Below are 23,011 nucleotides of genomic sequence, written 5' to 3' on the forward strand. Positions count from 1 at the left end.
GGTGTTCTAGGCACAGAAACAGAGAAGATGGTATCTGAAGCTGCAGAAAGACAGAGTGCTTGGGGCTTTGTGCCTAGGGTTAGTGATAGACACACTTACAGCAGAAGGTCAAAGTCCAGAAGTGGCCAAGGGAGAAGAAAAGTCAGCAAAGAAATGCAATCAAACTTACACTAATTGTTTTCCTCTCTTTCCCTCTCCTTTTTTTTGTGGTGCTGGGGATCGAACTCAGGGTCTCAGACATGCTAGGCAAGTGCTCTCCCTGTGGTTTTCACCCCCAGCCTCATTACGTTCCCTTTTTTCCTAACTCTTCCTCCTGCCAAACCAGGCCTCATTTCCAACTTCCCCATTGTCCTGGGTCTCCAGGTGTATAATTTGAAACTGTAGTTTGGCTATAAGGAACAAAAGGTGGGTGAGTCAGTCCATCACCAAGCCCTCTGGATTCTTCTTTGCAAACTCTGACAGTCTTCCACCATATCCCATGATGGCCTCAGGTCTGCTCTACTCTAGAAGCCTTTCATTCATCTGTCTACAGTCTGGTCTCCTCTAATATTACCGTTAACTGAACAGCAGATCTCATGATCACTCCATAGAAGAGGAATTCCCCGCCCCCAACGTTGTAGCACAGTGTTCAAGGTCCTAAGCTTCAACGTCACTTCCCATTACGCGTATAGCACCCTTGAATCCTACAATCTAAGGGTCCCCTTTTCTCTAACCAGGCCACATGCCTTGTCCACTTCATGCCTTTTCCTCTGCAGGCATCTGCAGCAAGCTCTTCACTCATCAACTAGCCACTCTTTTTTTTTTTGGCAGTGCTGGGGTTTAAACTCAGGACTTCTTGCTTGGTAAGCAGACAGACACTCTACCACTTGAGCCATGCCTCCAGCTCTTTTTGCTCTGGTTATTTTGGAGATAGGGACTCACTTTTGCCCAAGCTGGCCTGGACCTGATCCTCCTATTTCAGTTTCCAGCTGTCGCTGGTATGACAGGATTGCACCACTGCACCCAGCTATTGGTTGAGATAGGGTCTCGTGAACTACTTGCCCAGGCTGGCCTGGAACTGCAATCTTCCCAATGTCAGCTTCCTAAGTAGCTAGGATTACAAGCATGAGCCACCAGTGCCCACTTTCCTGTCTGCTCTCAGGAGGTCTTTTTACATTAACTACACCAAGATAAAATTTTTCTTCCCAGTACTTTCACAGAACAGTGTATTTTCTTCCACTGCAGCCAGCCCTGCATTCTCTTACACAGCTCCAATTTTAAACATCTTTCTTCACTGTCAGACCATATATACATTTTTTTTCGAGACAGGATCTTGCCACGTAGTCCAGGCTGGCCTTGAACATATATGATCCTGAGTTTCCCAAGTCCCGGGAATACAGGCGTGTACCACTATGCCCAGTTTCCATATGTACATTTTTTTGATTTAAAAAACACAGCCACCACAAGAGTAACATTTTATACTCTTATACAAAGCTCTTTTTTCGGGAGGGTGGTTTTTTTCATTTAATCATATGTGCATACAATGTTTGGGTCATTTCTCCCCCTTACCCCCAACCTGTCCTTCCCCTTCCACCCCCTCGCTTCCAGGCAGAAACTGTTCGGCCCTTATCTCTAATTTTGTTGAAGAGAGAGTATAAACAATAATAAGGACAAAGTGTTTTTGCTAGTTGAGATAAGGACAGCTATAAAAGGAGATTCCTACATTGCTTCTATGTACAAATGTGTTACATTCTAAGTTGATTTTTCTCAAACTGACCTTTTATCTAGTTCCTGATCCCCTTCTCTTATTGGCCTGTGTCACTTTAAAGTTTCTGCATTAGTTCCTTTGCATTGAGAACATCAAATACTATCATGTTTTTTGGGTTTCTTGCCTATGCTCATACCTCCCTTGTGTGCTCTCACCTTATCATGTGATCAAAGTCCAATCCCCTTGCTGCATTTGCCCTAGATCTAAAGTCCGCATATGAGGGAGAACATATGATTTTTGGTCTTCTGAACCTGGCTGACCTCGCTCAGGATGATGTTCTCCAGTTCCATCCATTTACTTGCGAATGATAAGATTTCATTCTTCTTCATGGCTGAGTAGAATTCCATTGTGTATAAATACCACATTTTCTTAATCCATTTGTCAGTAGTGGGGTATCTTGGCTGTTTCCATAACTTGGCTATTGTGAATAGCACTGCAATAAACATGGGTGTGCAGGTGCCTGTGGAGTAACCTGAGTCGCATTCCTTTGGGTATATCCCCAGGAGTGGGATTGCTGGATCATATGGCAGATCTATGTTTAGATTTTTAAGAAGCCTTCAAAATTTTTTCCAGAGTGGTTGTACTAGTTCTCATTCCCACCAGCAGTGTAAGAGGGTTCCTTTTTCCCCACATCCTCGCCAACACCTGTTGATGGTGGTGTTTTTGATGATGGCTATTCTAACAGGGCTGAACTGGAATATTAGTGTGGTTTTGATTTGCATTTCCTTTATGGCTAGAGATGGTGAGCATTTTTTCATGTGTTTTTTTGCCACTTGAATTTCTTCTTTTGAGAAAGTTCTGTTTAGTTCAGTTGTCCATTTCTTAATTGGTTTATTGATTTTAGAGGAATTTAGTTTTTTAAGTTCCCTATATATTCTGGTTATTAGTCCTTTGTCTGATGTGTAGCCGGCAAATATTTTCTCCCACTCTGTGGGTGCTCTCTTCAGTTTAGAGACCATTTCTTTTGTTGTGCAGAAACTTTTTAATTTTATGTAATCCCATTTGTCCATTCTTTCTCTTAGTTGCTGAGCTGCTGGGGTTCTATTGAGGATGTCCTTGCCTATACCTATTACTTCCAAAGTGTTTCCTACTCTTTCCTGTACCAACTTTAGAGTTTGGGGTCTGATATTAAGGTCCTTGATTCATTTTGAGTTGATACTAGTACAGGGTGATAGACATGGATCTAGTTTCAGTTTTTTGCAGACAGCTAACCACTTTTCCCAACAACTTTTGTTGAAGAGGCTGTGTTTTCTCCATCGTATATTTTTAGGGCCTTTGTCAAAAATGAGATGGTATAGTTGTGTGGATTCATATCCAGGCCCTCTATTCTGTTCCACTGGTCTTCATGTCTGTTTTTTTGCCAGCACCATGCTGTTTTTATTGCTATTGCTTTTATACAAAGCTCTCTGATGAAGGTTGGGGGGCATGGCTCAAATGGTAGAGTGCCTGCCTAGCAAGGCACAGGCCCTGAGTTCAAACTCTAGTACCATTAAAAAAAAAAAAAACAACAAAGCTCTTTGATGGAAGTGACCATATCTCATTCACCCTCATATTCCCAGCCTCTATTACAGTGCCCACACAGAGTAGGTAACAATAACAATAATAATTGCAATAATAGAAAAACATATCCTTAAAAACAGTTATGGAGGTCTATGCGAAGTGCTTACATACATTATGTAAGTTACTTTTCAGAAAAACTCTATGAGCCTGGTAATACCGTTTTTCTCATTTTACTGAGTGCAATCAGGTTTAGAGAAGTTGAATAACTTGCCCAAAATCACACAACTAGAAACAGGCAGACCAGCTCTCAAATCCAGGCCTGCCTGACACCAAAATCAACGTTTCCAACCATTATTCTAGAGTTTCTAAATGGATTTACTTCCCCCAACAAGACTTTTAGGGTACCATGTAGCTTACTTATCACTGTGTCCCCCATGGCATGGACACAGAGCATTCTGATTAATTGTCTTTTGAGTTGAGAATGGCACACACCCACAGTTCACACCCATTGGATATTCTAGTCCCCACCCAGTAAACTGCAATTGAGTATGCTTAAATTCATTGTCTAATCTCTGTCTGATACTCCAGGTTCTCTCAAGTGGTCCTACTAGTTGCACTAAGCAGCTTTACCTTTCTGTCATCACTTCAAACAAGTTTTTTTGCTGGCAGAGTGGCTCAAGCAGTAAGAACGCCTGCCTAGCAAGCACGAGGCCCTGAGTTCAAACCCCAGTGGAACAACAACAAAAAACCAAACTTTCAAACAAGTTTTCTTTTTTAAGACGGAGTGTATGTATCCCAGTCTGGCCTTGAACTCACGATCCTCCTGCCAACCTCCCAAGTGCCAGGATTACAGGTATGCACCACCGTACCTGGCTTCAAACAAGCTTTTTGATCATAACTCTCCTTGTGAACTTGTCTTTCTAAATCCTACATTGGTACCTTTGGTTTGATCTTTCCCTCTTCCTCCTCTGTCCTTCTGAAGACTTTCTCTGTATCTACCTCTCACACTTAAAATACCTTCCTCTTTCTTTTTCTTTTCTGTCTGTCTATCCAACTTCTACTTACCCTTCAAGGTTCTGCAGAAGCCTCCTCTTCTCCCAAAGTCTGTTTCCCAATGGCTCCCCCTCCTTCTGAGCTTTCTCTTCAACTCCCACAGAATTTAGAATCTTGCCACAAAATTTAACAATTTAATTATAGACTTGCTTCTGTACTTATATAAGTGGAGGACAGTCTGGCTGGAACGTCCATCATCTTAGTTGATTCACTCATCTGCCTCTTCCACACAGACCCTCAAACTTGGTCAAAGAGAATAATTTTCCTATGTTAAAGAGAATTGTTTTTTCATTAACAGCATCCAAATAACAAGACTTGCTCAACAAGTCTTAGTTTAAGAGTTTATTTCTATAAAACAGCCTAACTTTCTCTTGCATACTGTTGTCATACCTTGCTACCTTACTTATGCCTGGCTTAAAAAATATTCCAACATATTGCAATGTTTCAAGGGTAGAGATAATTCCCAGCAGGCCTGACATCCAGTGATCACAGAAATCACAATCAGTAATTCAAGTCTGCAGTGTTCCACAACTTCATCACCTAAACTGTATTAGGGAAAAAACAAGTGTCTGAGAGTACTCGTGGCTTTGCAAAACACCGAGAATGTACATGAGAGAAGGTAATCAAGTGCTCTAACCATAAAAACGAAAAGAAAGAGGTGGCCCCTACTTTGCTGAGAGAAATGTGACCATTCTTAGCAAATGTGAAATAAGAACAGAGCTGACAGAAAATGTAGCTCAGGACCCCTCTAGCTAAAGGTAACTTGTTTCCATTACTTAAAGGATGAAGGATTTATTTACACTTTAACTGAAATAACAGAAAGTGTAATTGTGTAAAACATACAGAATATAAACAACAGGTTCAGCAAAGGTTTATACAGAGTTCTAGAAGTTCTTTCTTCAAGCACTGGTGTAAAATTGACTCTGACCATAAAACAGCTCATGCACCTTGAAAATAAGCACACAGGGTTAGAGATTTAGCTCAGTGTTAGATCGACGCCATAGGTTCCATCCTCAGCACCAGAAAAGAAAGGAAGAAAAGCATGCAAATGCTTTCTGTATGTGACAGGCTTCTGTGTCACTTACTGTATTTCATGTTGCTTCATTCTGGCCTCTTAAATGCCAAGTGCTGTGAAAAATCACTCCCACTGTATCAATACTAATAACTTAGTCTTAATATAAACATAACCAAATGCCCAAGTATCTGTGTGATTTACTTTTTAGTTGAGGATCCTTTCTCTTACAGGGCTTTCCTCAAGGAGCAAGAGGCTTAGACTTTTAGTTGCCTTCTTTTAGAAAGCATTCATGGACTCTTGGTGAAGCAGAAATCATAACAGCTTGAGAGGCTATATGCATTCAATTTAATCCTTTAAAGTCAAAACATGGTGGTGAAACCCCAAATGCCTTCACACCTTTCCTAGGTTCCTAGTTCTGAAAACTTAGAAAAGGGTAAAGTAAAAGGAAGATGTGGTGGTAATTTTTATGCTCAATACTCAGAATTACTAAAAATTGCTTGTTGTACTCAATGCAGAGAACAAACTTCCATGAAACCAATATTCAACACGTACAGGAGACTTTGCTTAGTGAGGTTAGTTTTCAGGCCCAGATCTTGTGGTAATCCTATTTGACATTTCAGCTGCAAAATTGTGAAACTAAACAGAGGACATCTTTAGATATTCCAAATGAAACTGACAGTCTTTTCTCATGAGGTATTGTTATACAGTATGTGTTATTTGGGTTGTACAGCATTAGGAACGAGAGAATAACGTGACCAGCTGATGGGACATAAATGTGAATATATTTAGGAACTGTGCTTCTCTAATTTATTTTGATTAAAATAATATGAATGTGAAAACAGCATGTCAGATAAGATAATAAAGGTTTCAGGGACACTTATGAGGTGACCTGAAAACCCTTACCTACTACACTATCTTAGCCCTCTTTCTAATTTTCTATTACAAATAATTAAAGCATCTCAGATTTTCTGTTTGTATTATTTTCAAGGAGGTACATCATAAGGTCATGCTTGCTACCCAGTAAAGCTCCCCCTTTCTTCATATTGCTGTCACCTCTTTTAGTGTGAAGACCATCTGTTCTTCCCCTTGTCTCTGAGCTCCTTGAAAGCAGGGACGATCTCTTATTTGACTTTGTTGAATAAATAAATGTTGAAGAGGGTGAACAGGGTAAGTGAGCAGACCTATGCATCAGGTATGCTATCTAGTCATCTTGTGTGGTTTGAAAAATGCATGTGCTTCAGCTGGGTGTGGTAAGTCACGCCTATAATTCCAGCACTCAGAAAGCCAGGGCAGGAGCACCCACAAGTTCCAGATCAGCTTGGGGCACAGCGGACACCCTGTCTCAAAAAAAAGAAAAAACATGCTAGGGTGGGGGTGCAGGTCAGTGCTAGAGCGCTTGCCTAGAATGCACAAAGGTCTTGGGTTCCATTCTCAGCACCAAATAAATAAATAAATAAATAAGAAATGAATGAAACATGCAGAGAAAGCTGTGAACTGTCAAGACAGAATAGTGTTGTCACATTCTTTACATGCAATTAGCCTGTTATGCTTTATCTAACCACTCTCATTTAATACTTCAAGATACTACAGAAGTCTTCAAGATGTTTGCAACCTGTCCTTTGAATTTAGCTGAAAGTCAAACAGACAGATTTGTTTAGAAACAGTTCTTACTGGCAACAAGTTTGGCATTTCACCTTTATGATAATACACATCGTGCAGGGATCATCTTTCTACAGGTCTGCAATTTGAAAATAAAGTATAACACTTAGAAGAAAACATAAATTGCCCCAAGCTAAAGCTACACTTAACTTTTGTATTATGAACACTTTATAGAAAAACAAGAAAAAATAGTTCAAGTAACCCCTAAAAATCCATCACCAATTGTACATTCATCAGGATTTACTCATAACTGCTTCATTGATCCTCTTCTGGTCCTCTCTTCTTTTCCCACTCCCTCCTTCCCTATCTCTCTAACCTGAATTATTTTAAAGCAAACCCGAGATATCCCATGACTTCACCCCTACACAGATATTAAGAAATGAATTCATTTTCTGTAAATACCTCTATTCTCTATGCTATAATAGCACAAGCTAGATTCTAATTGATCTTTTTTTTAAGTAGCAATATGCATGAGTCACTCAAACCCCAAAGGGTGTCCAATCTCTGTGTCATTTTCCTGGAGGAATATGTACTTCCATTTTAAGTAAAAGTTTCCTTTCCTCTTTTTGTTCTTAATAAACAAAGATAAGATCTGAAAGCAATGGCTATTTAAAAATAAGTTAATAAATAACTTTGCCAATAATAGAACATTAAATTTAACTTACATTGAAGACATTCTTTAAATGTTTTCCAATGTTTCTCAAGTGGTAGAGCTCCTGCCCAGCAAGCATGAGACCCTGAATTCAACCCCCAGGATGACCAAAATACAAGTTTTGTAGACATTTAATGCAAGTCTTCATAATGATCTAAATATGTCAAACTCAAAGACACAACCAAAAAACCACCCCTTCTTCACCTATTTTTACCATTAATTCCTTGGATTGAAATAGGGCACATCCCTTTTAAAATTAAGCTATAATTCCTTCCATTGTTTCCCCAAAAAAGCTGAATAAATTATGTAAAAAGGAATGTGCTGCTAATTAAATTAATTAAACTTAACACCTGAAGGGTATTTCCAGTCTCATTTCCTGTGAAAATCAACCTATGTTTGAGTGACGCCACGGGCAACCTTTCGGAATATGTGCGTGTACAAGATGAGACTAGTTGGCCTGCTTCAACCCAAAGAAAAATACCACAAAATGGTGTGACCTACAACTCAGAAATCGTCAGATACAGTACAATTTCAGCTCCCACTTCGAGCTCAGTGGACAGCTAATCTTTCTCACTGAATGTGCCTCCTGCTCTGCTACACTCTCAAATATTGTACTTGTTAACTGAAAAAAACAGATTCTTGTTGTTTCATACTTCACTTTTCATACACGTGTTGTAAAACCAGTCTGGGAGGTGATGTTTAACCCAGAGTCAGGATTTACCCTACGAAGTAGCTATACTTGCCTTTAACAGAAATTCGGAGAGAAATAAAACTTACAATATCATCTACTTTGTATGATAGAAAATCATGCTGGATCTAAGCATTGGAAGTCACTATCACTACCGTGCCAGGGCAGCACGACATAAAACTCATCACCAATGGCTTTCCGGTATTTTGTAAATCATTAACATCAGGACGACTGTTTTATATAAGTCACTTTGTAAGAGCAGAAATATTAATCTCATCATGACATGTGCTGGCATGACAATCACTGCAACTTCTATGTCACAGAATTTTGAAAAAAACATTTAACAAGGATCAAAGGCATTTGAAATCTTGCCTTCTCTATAGATAATTTCTATCATTTAAACTTTGGAGCACTAACTTGATAAATATGGCTACATAACCAGGACTTCCAAATCAATTTTAAAAAAAAGCAAACTCCCTAGGACATCCCCAAAATAAAGGGATAAAACCCCAGAATATACATAGAACAGGTTAAATTCCAAACCTTGAAATTTCTCTAAAAACAAACTACTCTACTTGAACAAATAATACTTAGAACATGACCCCAAATGTTCATTCAAATAAGTTAACAGGAATTTCAGACTTTTCAAAGTAAAATTCAGCTTACATATTTAATAATCAAAAAGTTAGAGCCTAACAAATAATATTAAAATAGTTACCCTTCTGCGACGGGAGCAAACCTGTTTCCTTTCTCGAAGGACTAATAGAACCTTCTCCCACGCCCAGAACTTCAAATCTGGAAACCCAACATTCTTCTTACAATTGCATCTCTAGAGAGCAAGTCACAACACTTCCTGCTACCAAAAGAGAACTCTCTGACAAAAGAATGATACAATACTTACGAATCCTCTTCCCGTTTGCCTTGCAGTCTTTGCCAGGAATTAATAAATTCTAACTTAAACACAATATTAAGAGAAAGCGAATTTTTTTTTCATTTCAGCTCCACTTTTAAAACCATACAAGGACTCAAGGGAATTTAAAGTTGATTCAGGTCAAATAGCTACAACCCACATACCTATTTAGAGTTTGAGCAGTAGCCAAGTAACCTGCTTATTTTAGAATGCATGGAACAGCTTCTCCCCAGTGCCCGTCACTCATCCACGGTCAAGTACATTCTTCAGAAAGGCAAATTAACTGTCTCAGACCACTTATGTTCTCTATTATTTGTTTCTACCCATAGGCAACATTTATACTCCATATTCGTGCTAGTATAGCATTTTTTCAGTTGTATACGTTTTGGTCTCTGTTGAATGTATGCTCTTACTTGTAAGTACATTTTCCACCGGCATAGTGCATAGGAACTAAGCCAATCTTCCTGAACTGAGTGATTTTCTGTGGGGATCACCTAGTTAAGCGTTCTGGACACAAAGTGGGTTCAGATCCTGGCTTCACAGTTACTAGCTCTGCATGTCCTTAGGCAAGTTGTTTCAACTCTTCTGCCTCTTTTTTCCCATCCAGGATGACGACAATTATAACTTTTTTGGGCCGGAGACCAGCAGCTCACACCTGTAATTCCAACTATTCAGGAGGCAGAGATCAGGAGGATTGCAGTTCGAAGCCGGCTTAGGCAAATAGTTCATAAGACCCTATCTCAAAACCCCCTTCACAATAACAGGACTGGTGCACTGGCTCAAGATGAAGGCCTTGAGTTCAAGTCTCAGTACTGCAATAACAATAACAATAATAATAATAATAATAATAACTCTTTTGGGCTAGGGGATGTGACTTGGTAGTACAGTGCTTTCCTAGCCTGCACAGGACTCTGGGCTCTATTCTGGGCACTGCAAATAATAGTAATAATAACGACTTCACATAACAGTAACTATACATTGTTGAGAGGTTTAAATGAGTTTACATATGCCATAAATTTAGATCACAGCCTAGCACGTGGTAAACACTAGATAACTGCTCTTCTTATTAAAATTTGCTTTTTAACTGGTCTAGCAATCTAATCAGTGAATTGTTAAATTAAGCAATTGGTTAATTGTTAGTACCCTATATAGGAGAGAGCAGAAAATTAATAAGCTCAGAACACCATTTCTATACTGATATAGGGCAAGTTAATAATTTAAGAGGAATGGGACACAACAGAAGTATGAGGGTCCCAGAAGTCTGACAGCCTCGAAGTCTATGTGACCTTAAACAAATCACTTACCCTCTCTGAACTCCAGATTCTTCTGTGTAACAATGGAGCTAATTACACGCAACTTCTGAAGGTTGCTATGATGGCTCAATGAGAAGACAAAAGTACCTAAGAGCGTTTGGGTCCAGCAAGGTGCTCAGTACGCGGGAGACTTTATTATAATCTGTCTCAGATGATGCATGCATATTACCATCTGCTCTATCTACTTCATGAGAAGGAAAGTCAGATAATAGCTAATAGATACTTCAGTCCTTTAGAAATAATATAAAGGCAGATGGTGCATCTTATGATATGCTGGCTTCTCAGCATATGGATGTGACTCATAGTGTATTCACTCGTGAAAAGGAGCCCTCAAAATGGCGGGGAGGGTTCTTTGGGGTTGGGAACCGTGGGAGGGGGAGGGTGAAAGGAGAGGGTGAAGGGAGGCTTGAATATGATGGAAATAATTTATATGTATGTATGAAATAGCAGTCCTGCAGTTTGAACTCAGGGCCTACACTTTGAGCCACTCCACTCCACCAGTCCTTTTTTTGTGATGGGTTTTTTCCAGATAGGGTCTCACGAAGTATTTGCCTGGACTGGCTTTGAACCGCAATCCTCCTGTTCTCTGCCTCCTGAGTAGCTAGGATTACAGGAGTGAGCCACCAGCAACTGGTTTTTTTTTTTTTAAAGTAGAGAAGGGAGATAAGAAAGAGGAATAGAGGGGGTGAAACTGATCAAAGTACATTATATCCATCTATGGAACAATGAAACCTGTTTGTATAATTAATATATGCTAATAAAAAAGAAATTTAAAAAAGGAGCCCTCACTGGACAGTCCCCATTAGAGGCAGACAATGTTCTTCCATCTTCACCCCTAACCACCACCACCAGACACATTTTGTCTCCTTAGTGGAAGTGCTCTGATTTATTGCACCAATCACAAAATGTGCCTCAAATGTGAAAAAGCTACATAATCCAGAACAGAAGGAACCCAGCAGCAGAAGCCAGAGGACATGTTTTTCCATCTGTCTTTGCTGCTGACTCACTATGTGAATGAAGCCTCTTCAACTTTCTCAATTTCTCCATTTGTAAAACAAGCCCAGCACTGTCTTCCTCCACCCTGTCAGGGAGCTACTAAAAGACCACCAAACACTTGGAGGTAACAGGAAGAAATGCAAGTATGTATGCATTATTGCATGTTTTGCAAGACAAAAAAATTGGAGCACAGGCAATTGCCTCAGATAAGAAGACAGTATCAGCGTTAGACCAGAAATGTTGGGTTTTTCCCAATTTGACCTTTTCTTTCGGCACGCCTGTTGCCTCCAATCACTTAGAAGGGTCTGTTCTGAATGCTATGTACCTACCCTTTTCACATATGTAGCATCATTGAGTAAATTATGCTTGAAACATACAATGCTTCACCTGAGAAGAGGACTATCTCTTTTTCAGACAGAAGTGTTACAGGTAGTTATAACCGGGCCACTTAAAAACAGGTTTCCTGGGCTGGGGGCATGGCTCAAGTGGTATAGCACCTATCTAGCAAGCGTAAGACCCTGAATTCAAATCCCAGTGAAGGTTTCCTCACTTCCCTTCCTTTGATCATGTGGAATTTATATGCTTTCTCAGCTTTCCAAACTCAAAAGCTAATCTTTGATCAGAGTAAACTCTGTCACCATCAAATTGCTGATCTTAAAATCTGTTCACAACAACATAAGATTCATTTCAACTGCAAAGCATTATAGTCAAAGTTCTAGGAATGGATATTCCCTTTAAATACATATCTTTGGGCTGGGGATGTAACTCAGTAGTAGAGTGCCTGCCTAGCATGCCCTGGGTTCCATCCTCAGTATTAACAAAAAAAAAAACAAAACCATGAGAAGGGGATCAGGAACCCGTGTAAAGATCAGTTAGAGATGAATCAACCTGGGTTGTAACACATTTGTACATGGAAGCAATGCTAGGAATTGTTCTCTACAGCTGTTCTTATCTCAACTAGCAAAAATGCTGTGTCTTTCTTATTATTGCTTATTTCTACTCTTCAATGGAACTGGAGAAAAGAGCAGAACAGGTTCTGCCTGGAAGCAGGGGAGAGGGTGGGGGCGAGGGGCAGGAAAGAGAAATGACCCAAACAACGTATGCACATGTGAATAAATGAATAATAAAAAAAATCTGGAAAAAAACCTTGCTTCTTAAACATTCCCACAAGGAATAATAGGAAATGTTTGTGCCTCGAGACAATAAATAAATAAATAAATAAATAAACAAACCAAAAAAGAAAGATAGCAAAAACTGCATCTTTTATTTTACATGTCAAGTAGGATATTTCCTAAAAGAAAGTTCTTCCACATGAGTAGAGCAACCAGTTTTTATCTGTGACTCATTTTGTAAACTTCTATCTCACTCACAATCTGAGGTGTGTGTGGGTGTGCGGAGTGGAGAGGAGTGTGATTGTGTATGTCCATGTGTGTGACTATGTGTGAACAGAATGGCAAGCGTTATGGAATAAGTTTTACGTTTTCACAAGCAAGTCACAGAATGAAGACAACTATTTTGCATTCTAAATTTATCACGATGAATGCAAAGGAAAGCCAATGGAAACCAAAGCACTGCCCCCCCACCCCCCACCCCGAAACGAAACCATGAAGTTCACACATGCACCTGTGGATACACCCCTCAGGGGTAGAAAGAAGGAAAGAGACACACCCAAATAGTCACATGAGAGTTTCATATGAGTATCAGGGTAATATGCAGTTAGAACACAAGATCTACACATAGTATTTTTAAGTTCTCTTCCAACTTTCATCCAAACGTCATGCTCTCCACCACACCCAGCACTCGGTATACTCTTTCCATGTGTGACAGGTACATTGAAGGCCTCTCTCACTGAGCTTGATGACACACCTCAATAACACGATCTATTTTCCTTTCATGAACCAGTATTTTACCCATCTTTGTAAGGAAAAAAAAAAAAGAAAAAGAAAAAAGAAAACCAGAAAGTAACACTCACAGTGAATAAAGCATCCAAGCACAGAGATTTAGCTGGTGTGGTAGTGCATCCCTGTAATCCCAGCCCTCAGGACACTAAACTAGGAGAATTGCCAGTTTTCTCTTTCTTTCTTTTTTTGGTGGCACTGGGGTTTGAACTCAGGGCCTTGTGCTTGCTGGACAAGCACTCTACCCCTTGAGCCACTCTGCCAGCCCACAAAAATGTCTTAAATTTCAATAATCTACGAGTTGTCTGCCCAGTAGTATTTATTAGCACTTTGTTTGGATAATAAAGTCATCACTCTTTTAAAATAAAGTAGGAATCTTATTGTACATTAAATTATATACCTTGTCCTAAGGCTCAAAAAACAGAAGTGAAATAAATCAAAGACTTTTTCTTTTTTGAGACAGGGTCTTGCCATGTAGCCCAGGCTAGCTTCTAACTCAAGATCCTCCAGACTTCACGTGGCTCTCAAGTATTGAGATTACAGGCATGAACTACAACGCAAAACTTTGGAGACAACTGGAAGTATAAGTTCTCCAAAAATCGTTAACTGAAGTACACATGGGGCAAGGACTGATTTAATAAAAGACACCTGTGTTATATTTGTAGCTAGTAAAAACATACAAAGAATAACACATATGCGCTACACTTTCTTTCCTGAGGGTCTCTCATTCAAAAGAAAAGAAAAGGGATGAAGGAGTGGGAAGGGATGGATGAGGAATGAGAATTGCAGAGGGGAGATGAAAGGAAGGAAACAATAATAACCCTCCCACTAACCTAGTAGTTCCTCAGCCTTTGGGGGGCAGGATCTAAAGACCTCAAAGAGCTTTCTGCTATGTGGGTTGCAGCTATCAATGTAGTTATCACATTAAAAATTACAACTGGGAAATTTTAAGATACTTATTAAAAAATCATAGTAAGCCATTACATGTTAACATAAATAACAATTCTATGAAAAGTATTGTTGAAAACAGATTCATTGAGAAAAGTGGCATTGTTTATATTGCTGCACCTAGTGTGACATTTGCTGCATGATGTTTACATAATTGAAGTTAATACAGGACAGCTGGATTTTCATATCTGCATTCGATCTGTTGCAATATGTGGTTTAGTTCAGGTATAGGGAGAAAATCTGGCCTCCCACGATACACAGTTTTTAAAAAAAGAAGTAGTTTTAAAGCCTTTGCAGAGAATTACAGATATTCTTTAATACTACAACAAAACTCAAGAAGTGGTAGTTATATAAAGATCGGTTTCAATGTGGAATTGTTATATTTCAATGACTTTTTTTCATATTCTGTGACATTAAAATCCTTTGGTCTGTGTTGCACTTTGAATGTGCCTTTTACCCATGCTTTTGTTACATATATGGAAAAACATTGTTTCACTAAGTTATGCACACCTTCCAAATGCCGACCTGCTTCGTCACAGAATATCTAACAAATCATATGCATTAATTATATTATCCATCTCTTTAGAAAAGTGTAAGCATTGAGGGTGCCAGGGCTATAGCTCAGCAGTGGAGCACCTGTTTAGCATGTGCGAGGCCCTGGGTTCAAATACCAGCACCAGACAGAGAGAGAGGGAGAGAGAGAGAGGGAGAGAGGGAGAGAGAGAGAGAAAGAGAGAGGGAGAGAGAGAAACAGAAAGACACAGAGAGACAGACAGAAAGTAAGAGATACTGAGACTAAGTATTGAAGAGATATCATGGTGGTCAATTTAAATTTTCAGAAATTTGAATTTTTGCTTGGTAGCTAGAATTTTCTCATTGGCAACAAATATTCTTAGTTTTCTTACAGTGACAATAATATTTGGCTTATTTTTGATAAAATATCTGTTACTCAGGCTTGAATATTCAATTATTTTAATCTTTCAAGGAAAAATGGTTTTCCATTTTTAAAAAGTTTAGCTCATAACTGAAACTACTGCACAAATACTTGCCCTGAAGACAACCGTGGCCCAGTTGTATGCAGCTATTTCTCGTCTCATCACACAGACTATTCAAAGGGTGCATACTGAGAGTTGAGACCTAATAAAATGAACATTTCCTGTTTCAGCAAGGATATTCACAAATGAAATGCATGCTATATACTTTTTTCTAGCAGTGAAGGAGCAGGTGCTGAGAGACACAATGAGTATTAATACAGTGTTACAGGGGGGCAGGGACGCCACACAGTGTCCCTGATTCTCTTTTTTTTTTTTTGGTAAGACTGGGATTTGAACTCAGGGCTTTGCACTTGCAAAACGAATGCTCTATCCACACCTCCAGTCCATTTTGCTCTGGTTATTTTGGAGATGGGGTCTCTCAAACTATTTGCCTGGGCTGTCCTTGAACCTCCATTCTTCTGATCTCAGTCTCCCAAGTAGCAGGATTACAGGCACGAGCCACTGGCGCCTGGATCCTTGCCCTGATTTTTATTAAGGCACCAGCAGCACAAAGCAACTAATATCCTAGTGTGCTCACAAAAGTAATTCTGACCCCTAAGGGCCCATGCACCGACCTTTTTGAGACAGCTCTCAAAAAGTACCTGATTTAGTAATATTTATGATAGAGTCATGGGGATTGGCCCTAGGACCTCTACCCTTGAGCTATACCACCCCCAGCCCTTCTGTTTTTATTTTGTTTTTGAGATAGGGTCTCGCTAACTTTGCTCAGGTTGGCCTACAACTCATGATCCTCCTGCTGCAACCTCTTGAGTAGGTGGGATGATAGATATGCTTACCATCACACTGGCGAAGATATGTAGGTTTTAAGAATTTTCAAACAAAGAATAAAATTATCAAAATATGTATCTAGATTTTAACCTGAATTTTGTGTTGTTAAACTATGAAAAGAAAACCCATCTATTAATATCAACTCTGAGGACCAATCTACAGCTTATCTACTCTAAGTTGAGTTTGCGTCCAAAAGACATGACTTTATCATGACAGAGTAGTTTAGAAACTTATTAAATTTTTTTAAAAGACTATGAAAGGAAATACATTTGTTACAAAATAATTTGATATCTAGCCCATTCCTTGCAAATCAGATAATAAACAGCAAGAATTTCCTTTTCTGGCATAAAAGAGCTCAGAAAGGGTTTGAAAGCAAAACTCTATATACAATGCAAAAATTATCATTATCTCAACATATTAAAAAACAAGTGTATTAAGGTATTTATGGGTGAAACGAAACAGACTATTTTAAAGCAAATCTCATAGAAATAAAAAAGAATAGGAGAGAAAAGATGAAATGAGAACATCAAACATTGATAATTGTTAAAACTGGGGGCTTCAGGGCTGGGGTTGTAACTCAACTGGGAGAGCACCTGCCTAGCAAGTGTGAGGCCCTAAGTTCAAATCCCAGAACAACCAAAACAAATGAAGTAACTATTAAAAAAAACCTGGGAGCTTCACTATACTATTTTACTTTATAAGTTTGAATTTTTCCATAAAATGATCTTTTTAAATTCTGATGTGAAAGTATTTTGGAAAGCCAAACTATAATTCCTGGCTCATATTCATTCGATAGGCAAATATATGAGCATGCTTTGCAAAAAGGCACTATACCAGATGATGTAAGGAAATTTAAGGATTTATGGAACATGCCTTTCACACCCTCATGGGACTTAAGAGTGGCTTTGCCCATATATGTTAATATTGTGAACACATATTAATTAATATTAATTCCCTAAAATGGGTACAATATTTCCACAATGAACACTCGAAGGGGTGCTTACTCCATTACAAAGCAGAGCTTCGGCCAGCTGAATTGCAAATCATTATAATGGAATTTTAAGGAAAAGAAAGGAAAAATGGTATGAGAAAGAACATATAAAAAGGAAACTTTTAAAAAAAAGAAGAAACGAGACTCTCCTTGATTTTCCTCTATAAAAGGAAACAAACAAGAGACGTGAGCAAATATGGCCATGACCACATCATTTTTCCACCACAGCCCGTCATCTTACTTCACTTCAGGACAGGAACCATCCTGTCATCTCCTTTGAGTCAGCTCTGGTACTACTCATATAGGAAAAATAACTAAGCAGTACACTCATTTCCACGATAAGCATTAAATACATTTAACTATTCTATAATTCTTTCAGCATTAACTACATTTCAGTATTCTATAATGCTTCAAATGACAGATACATTTACAAATGCCACAACTTTGTATTAATCTGATGCTACCATATCCTTCCACTACTCTATAGAAATTAAGCCCACCCTAAAGAATAAATCCACAAGTTAAACCAGGAACATTGCCCAGTTACTCTAGCATTATAAGCATTAACACTAAGTGAAACATAACAGTGAGAATTAAAAAAGAAAATATTTACTTTAGTTATCAACTTCTAGCTCTATATTCCAAACAAATTGTCAATTTTTCCCTATTTAAGTAAGATAAAATATGCAAGACTTCTCAAGACTCATTCAAACAAGGTCATTAAAAGCTGGAGTGACAGTATGAGAGTTTAAATTGTTCTATAGTTTTAACATTTATTAGAATACATGGGGACAATAATTTTTTGATCTGTTTCCTTTAGCAATCTATTTTTAGCATTGAAGACAGTGCCTGGCATACAATGTAGGAACTCAAATAAAACATGTCCCACAAAAAAGAAAGCAAGAAAGGCGAGAAAGAAAGAAGGAAGGAATGGGGCAAGGGAGTGGGGAGGGAGAGAAGGAAGGAAGGAAGGAGAAAGTGAGAACAAGAGAGAAGGAAGAGGTAAAGAAAGAAAAAGAGAGAGAAAGAAAGGAAAAAAAAAGAAAGAGAGAGAAAGGAAGGAAGATCACTTAGTTCTCAAGATGTCACTACTTTACCTTCCAAATTTTTAAAAGATGACTTTTTGACCTCACAAAGAATAAGGAAAGGAACCTTCAAAAGAATGCTTTCTCATTTCTTGCCAGCCTGCCCTAGTTCAAGATTAACCTTGTCAGTTCTTCAGAAGACATATAAAATCCTCTTTAAATGACTAAGTCAGATGAAATGGTAACGTGAAGTCAAAGCTTCTAAGACACTGGTTTCTACTGTTACCAGATGTTGCCATCACTTCAAAGTGTTAAATCCATCGTGAAGAGTTTTGGATATATTTGCATGTGAAATATTTTTCTGACTTCTGCTGTTATTGTAGAGACAAGTTTACAAAGAAAATCGTTGCCTCACTGTCTAATATACTCAATACTCACTTCAGGAACCCCCCAGTACTGTCAGACTAAGTCTCCCGTGGAATTTTGCAAAAACATACCACACTTTCAAAATACAACACAAATAAATGCCACTTCATTGGCAGTTGGCCGTGAACAGCCTGCTTTGTAACTCTAGAATATTTTTTTTGGTGCTTTCACAAACTGTCCAGCTGAAAAATTTAAGGTTTTTTTTTGTGTATGTGTGCGTGTGTACACTTTTGGAATTACTCTTTTAGACAAGTAAACAGTACTCAGCTTTACATATAGTTCAGGGTTCCATTGCCAGATATAATTCAACAATTCTGTCATGCTGTTTCTAAGCCACTTTTCTCTGGTTTATTCCTTGCATTGTGGTGCCATTAAGGTTTTCTTAGCTTAATTCAATTTTTTTTTAATCTCTAGAGAGTTTAGTTCAGCAACAATGGTTGCTATTTTCTACACATAATGGTCATTGTTAAATGGTCATTGGCCCAATGCGGAATCCTGAATACAATGCAGAATCCTGAATACAATGCAGATTTATCCTTAAGATTGGCTACAAAAACCACCATGGTTTCCTAAAGTGGTTATATGCTCTTACCATTCAAGTGTATGAGAGATGCCTTATGAATTTTATTTATTTCCGCAGAGATGCCTCATTGTGTTTCTTTGAGGACAGAGTGTAATTCATAAACACAACACCATGCCAGCTCAGATTACTAGAGACTGGATTGTAACTGACCAGTCTTGCTCTTTTGGTATTTCATTTGGCAATCTTTTACTCCATACAGCTAAACAGTCTCATTATAATGAATTCTACAACAATTCAAAAGGCTTTTGTGGTCTTTACTTGCTAAAAATCACCTTTTAACAAAAAAGACAGCCAAGCAGGCGGAACCAACCCCTAACCTCTCCGTTTATTATGTCAGAAATTGGCTAAAACCCTCAGCAGAGTTCTCTAGATCGAGGAGACTGTTCTAGGTTTACTGGCTTTGGAACTCACTGCTTTCAAGAATAAGCTTATAAAAGACAGAATAAAGTGACAAAGTGCTTGACTAGCACCTGTGAGGCTCTGGGTTCTACCCCACCTCCACAAAAAAGTAGAATAAAATAAATACAAAAATGCAAATGAATTAAAAAAAGAGAAGTTTGGATATCTGTTTATGATGAGTACCATTACATTATCTTCTTTTTTGAAAAAGTTTTTTTGTTGTGCTAAGGAGTGAACACAGGGCCTGGCACATGGTAGGCAAGTGTTCTACCACTGACCTACACCCAAACCCACCTTTTCTCCTGCTCTTCCTCCCCCTCCTCCTCTTCTCCTCCCTCTTCCTGATCCTCCTCCTTCTCCTCATTCTTCTTTTTATAGTGAAAGTGACAGCAAACTTTATTAGGAAAGGAGCACACTTTCAATAGACTGAAAGTGGGTCATTTCTAGAGTGAAAATGACCTTATATTCTTCTTTATTTTTTTAGTTTTAATTTTTTAATTTTTTGAGGCAGGGTCTCACTATGCATTCCAGCTGGCCTTGAACTTTTGATTCTCTTGCTTCAGCCTACTAAGTGCTGGGATTACAGGCATGTACCCCCATTCCCAGTTTCACATTCTTCTTCAACTATACTTTTTTTTCCCATTACAGGATAAATTTTGCTATGGCTGTAGCTATTATCTAAACAGAATTAAGAGTAAGTGGGAAAAAATAAATCACTAATATTGGTGGTGGTGAACCACTGTAACGGTACCGTGAGCATGTGCTATATGACTTAGGGAAGTAGTCAGGATAGGGAAATAATTCTGCTAACTGTACGCAGGGTAGTACATTTGGACTGTGACTTTCCTTTTCTCCTCTCTAAATCTAACCACTTAATCCCATATTCCTGTTATAGGCCAAAATGATATATTTTATTAAATGCAATAAAAGTCAATTTGGAATATAAACAGGACGAGAAAAAGAACCAGAAGGTTTTGTTTTGCGCCTCCCATCCTGAATCATTAAACAGAAAGAAAAGTGGAAAGGCTTTATCTTGAGAGCAGGACAGAAATGAAAGCATGATGTCATTTCATTTTCCCTCAACCAAAAGCAACAGAGTGACATTTTCTCTTCAGTTCTTCATTCATAATCAATTTGGCAACCCCTCTCTTTTGGTAACCTGACAGTAAATTTCCAAGTGTTCTTTTAAGTCAAAAGGTTTACCAAATGTTTCTTGTAATTTTTAAGATTTTATTTTGCAGAATCAATAATCAAAGCATGAAATTACCAAGTGTTTTTATTTAAAAACTTTTCATTTACTGTTCAGGAGTAGCCAGCATATCCCAGACTCCAATGCCCTGAATCCCAATGGTTTAATAGCGTATTTCATTTTGCTATTTTGGGAAATAAATTTGTTTGAGACAACTGAAGGGGTAAACCATACTTCCCTTAAGGCAGAACCATAGCTTAAGGAGTTCTATAATGAGCAGTCTTCTAAATCTAATGGGTGGTCTAAAAAAATTCCAGAAGTAAACCTTCAAAGAATTTTCTAAATTCAAAAACAAGTCAGTGATTTAGAAACTGACTCGTTGTTTGTTATGTACCTGAATCAAGAATATGTCATAGGGCTGGAGGAGTGGCTTGAGTGGCTTGTGCCTGCCTAGCAAGTGTCAGTCCCTGAGTTTGAATCCCAGTACCACCAGAAAAAAAATAATTAAAATAAGTTTTTAAAAAAAATGTCACTCCTGGGCTGGGGGTGTAGCTCAGTGATACAGCACTTGCCTACTTGGGTGCAGAACCCTGGGTTCATCCCCAACACTGCAAAAAAAAAAAAGTCTCATTCTTTTGAAAAGCTTCAATTTTGGCAATTACAAAAAAAAGACATTCAAGTTATAGCTAAAGGGAGAGTACCAATTAATTTTCATTCAATGATTTCAAAATCATAAAAATAGATTTTGAATTTTTTTGACATAGGGTACTATTAAGCTAGCTAGGCTGTCCTCAAATTCATGATCCTCCTGCCTCAGCCATCCAGGTGGTGGGATTATAGTTGTGCAACACCACACCCAATAGATTCTGAATGTTTTTACCATGAAGAAATAATGAATGTTTGAGGACATAGATATGTCCTGATAATACACAATGCACACATGTATCAAAACATCACAGGCACCTAATAAACATGTACTATTTCTATGTTTTCATGTACCAGTTAAAAATACATATGAAATTTAAAAATTATAAAAGTAGCTGTATCTTTGGGAAATAGGACCTAGCATTATACTAGAGAAGAAACTAAATGTCTTCCTTAATGAAATTAGCATTTTAAATCTACTAGTGTTCCATATACAATCTCAAAAATCTATTTAATGTAATTCCTCTCAAAATCTTAGAACAGCTCTTTGTAGTTGCAGACAAGCTTTTTCTAAAAATTTATATAGAAAGGAACAAGCCCAAGAATAGCTAAAAACATATTGAAAAATAAGGTGGGTGGAATCACTTTACCTGGTGTTAAGTTATATCACACAGCTACACTGATCAAGACAGTGTGACATTGGCAGAGTAACAGAGACATGGAACACCAGAACAGAACAGAGAGCCCAGAAATAGACCTATACAAATGTGTTCAACTGATTTTTTTTTGTGTGTGGTGCTGAAGACCGAATCCAGGGCTTTGTGCATACTAAGCACATAGTCTCCTGCTGAGCTACACCCTGAGCCCCATATTCAACTGATTTTTTTAATCTTTTTTTTTTTTGGTGGTACTGAGGTTCGAACTCAGGGTTTCACGCTTGCTAGGCAGGCGCTTTACTACCTGAGCCCTTCAGCCTCTTAACTGATTCTTTGTAACAGTGCAAAAATGCCCAGCAGTGGAGGAATAATACTCGAGCAATTGAACAATTACAGGCAAATAATGATTAAAAGAAAAAAAAGAACCTCCGCCTAAACTTTACACAAAAATTAACTCAAACTGGATTACAGACCTAAATGTACAACTTAATATCATAAAACTTTAGGACAAAAAATGAAATTATTCAGGAACCAGATTTGGTGAAGAGTTTTTATACTTGACTTAAAAAAGGCAAATGATAAAAGGAAATACTTATAAATTGGTCTTCTGCAAAATACTTCTGTTTTGTGAAAAACTGTCTATCTGGACTAGGGTAAAATATTTGCAAATCACATACTTGATAAAGGACTAGTATCTAGAATATATAAGACCACTGAAAATTTAATATTAAAAAAAAACCCAGACAGCCCAATAAGAAAGTGAGCAAAAGACATGAACAGACATTTCACTGAAGAGTATCTACAGAAGAGAAATAGGCCCATGAAAAGATGTTCAAAATCACTAGGCATTGGTGAAACGACAAATAAAACTAAATGAAATATCTGAGCACTGCAT

The 23,011-nt window shown here is 38.2% G+C and overlaps 1 protein-coding gene across 3 annotated transcripts in view; it reads right to left on the bottom strand.

Moving 5' to 3' along the window:
• The window catches only part of Pls3 (plastin 3), an 88,159-nt gene that overhangs the window by 46,686 nt on the left and 18,462 nt on the right, over positions 1–23,011 (bottom strand). The window contains exon 1 of one of the 3 annotated variants that reach the window (XM_074063600.1): positions 9,033–9,173. The exons of the other annotated variants lie outside the window; for them this stretch is intronic. The gene's annotated coding sequence lies outside the window, so the exon portion shown is untranslated. Of the gene's footprint in view, positions 1–9,032; positions 9,174–23,011 lie in introns of those variants that run through there. 3 annotated transcript variants of the gene reach the window in all.

The sequence above is a fragment of the Castor canadensis genome, chromosome X (genome assembly GCF_047511655.1).
Source record: "Castor canadensis chromosome X, mCasCan1.hap1v2, whole genome shotgun sequence".
Taxonomy (NCBI): Eukaryota; Metazoa; Chordata; class Mammalia; order Rodentia; family Castoridae; genus Castor; species Castor canadensis.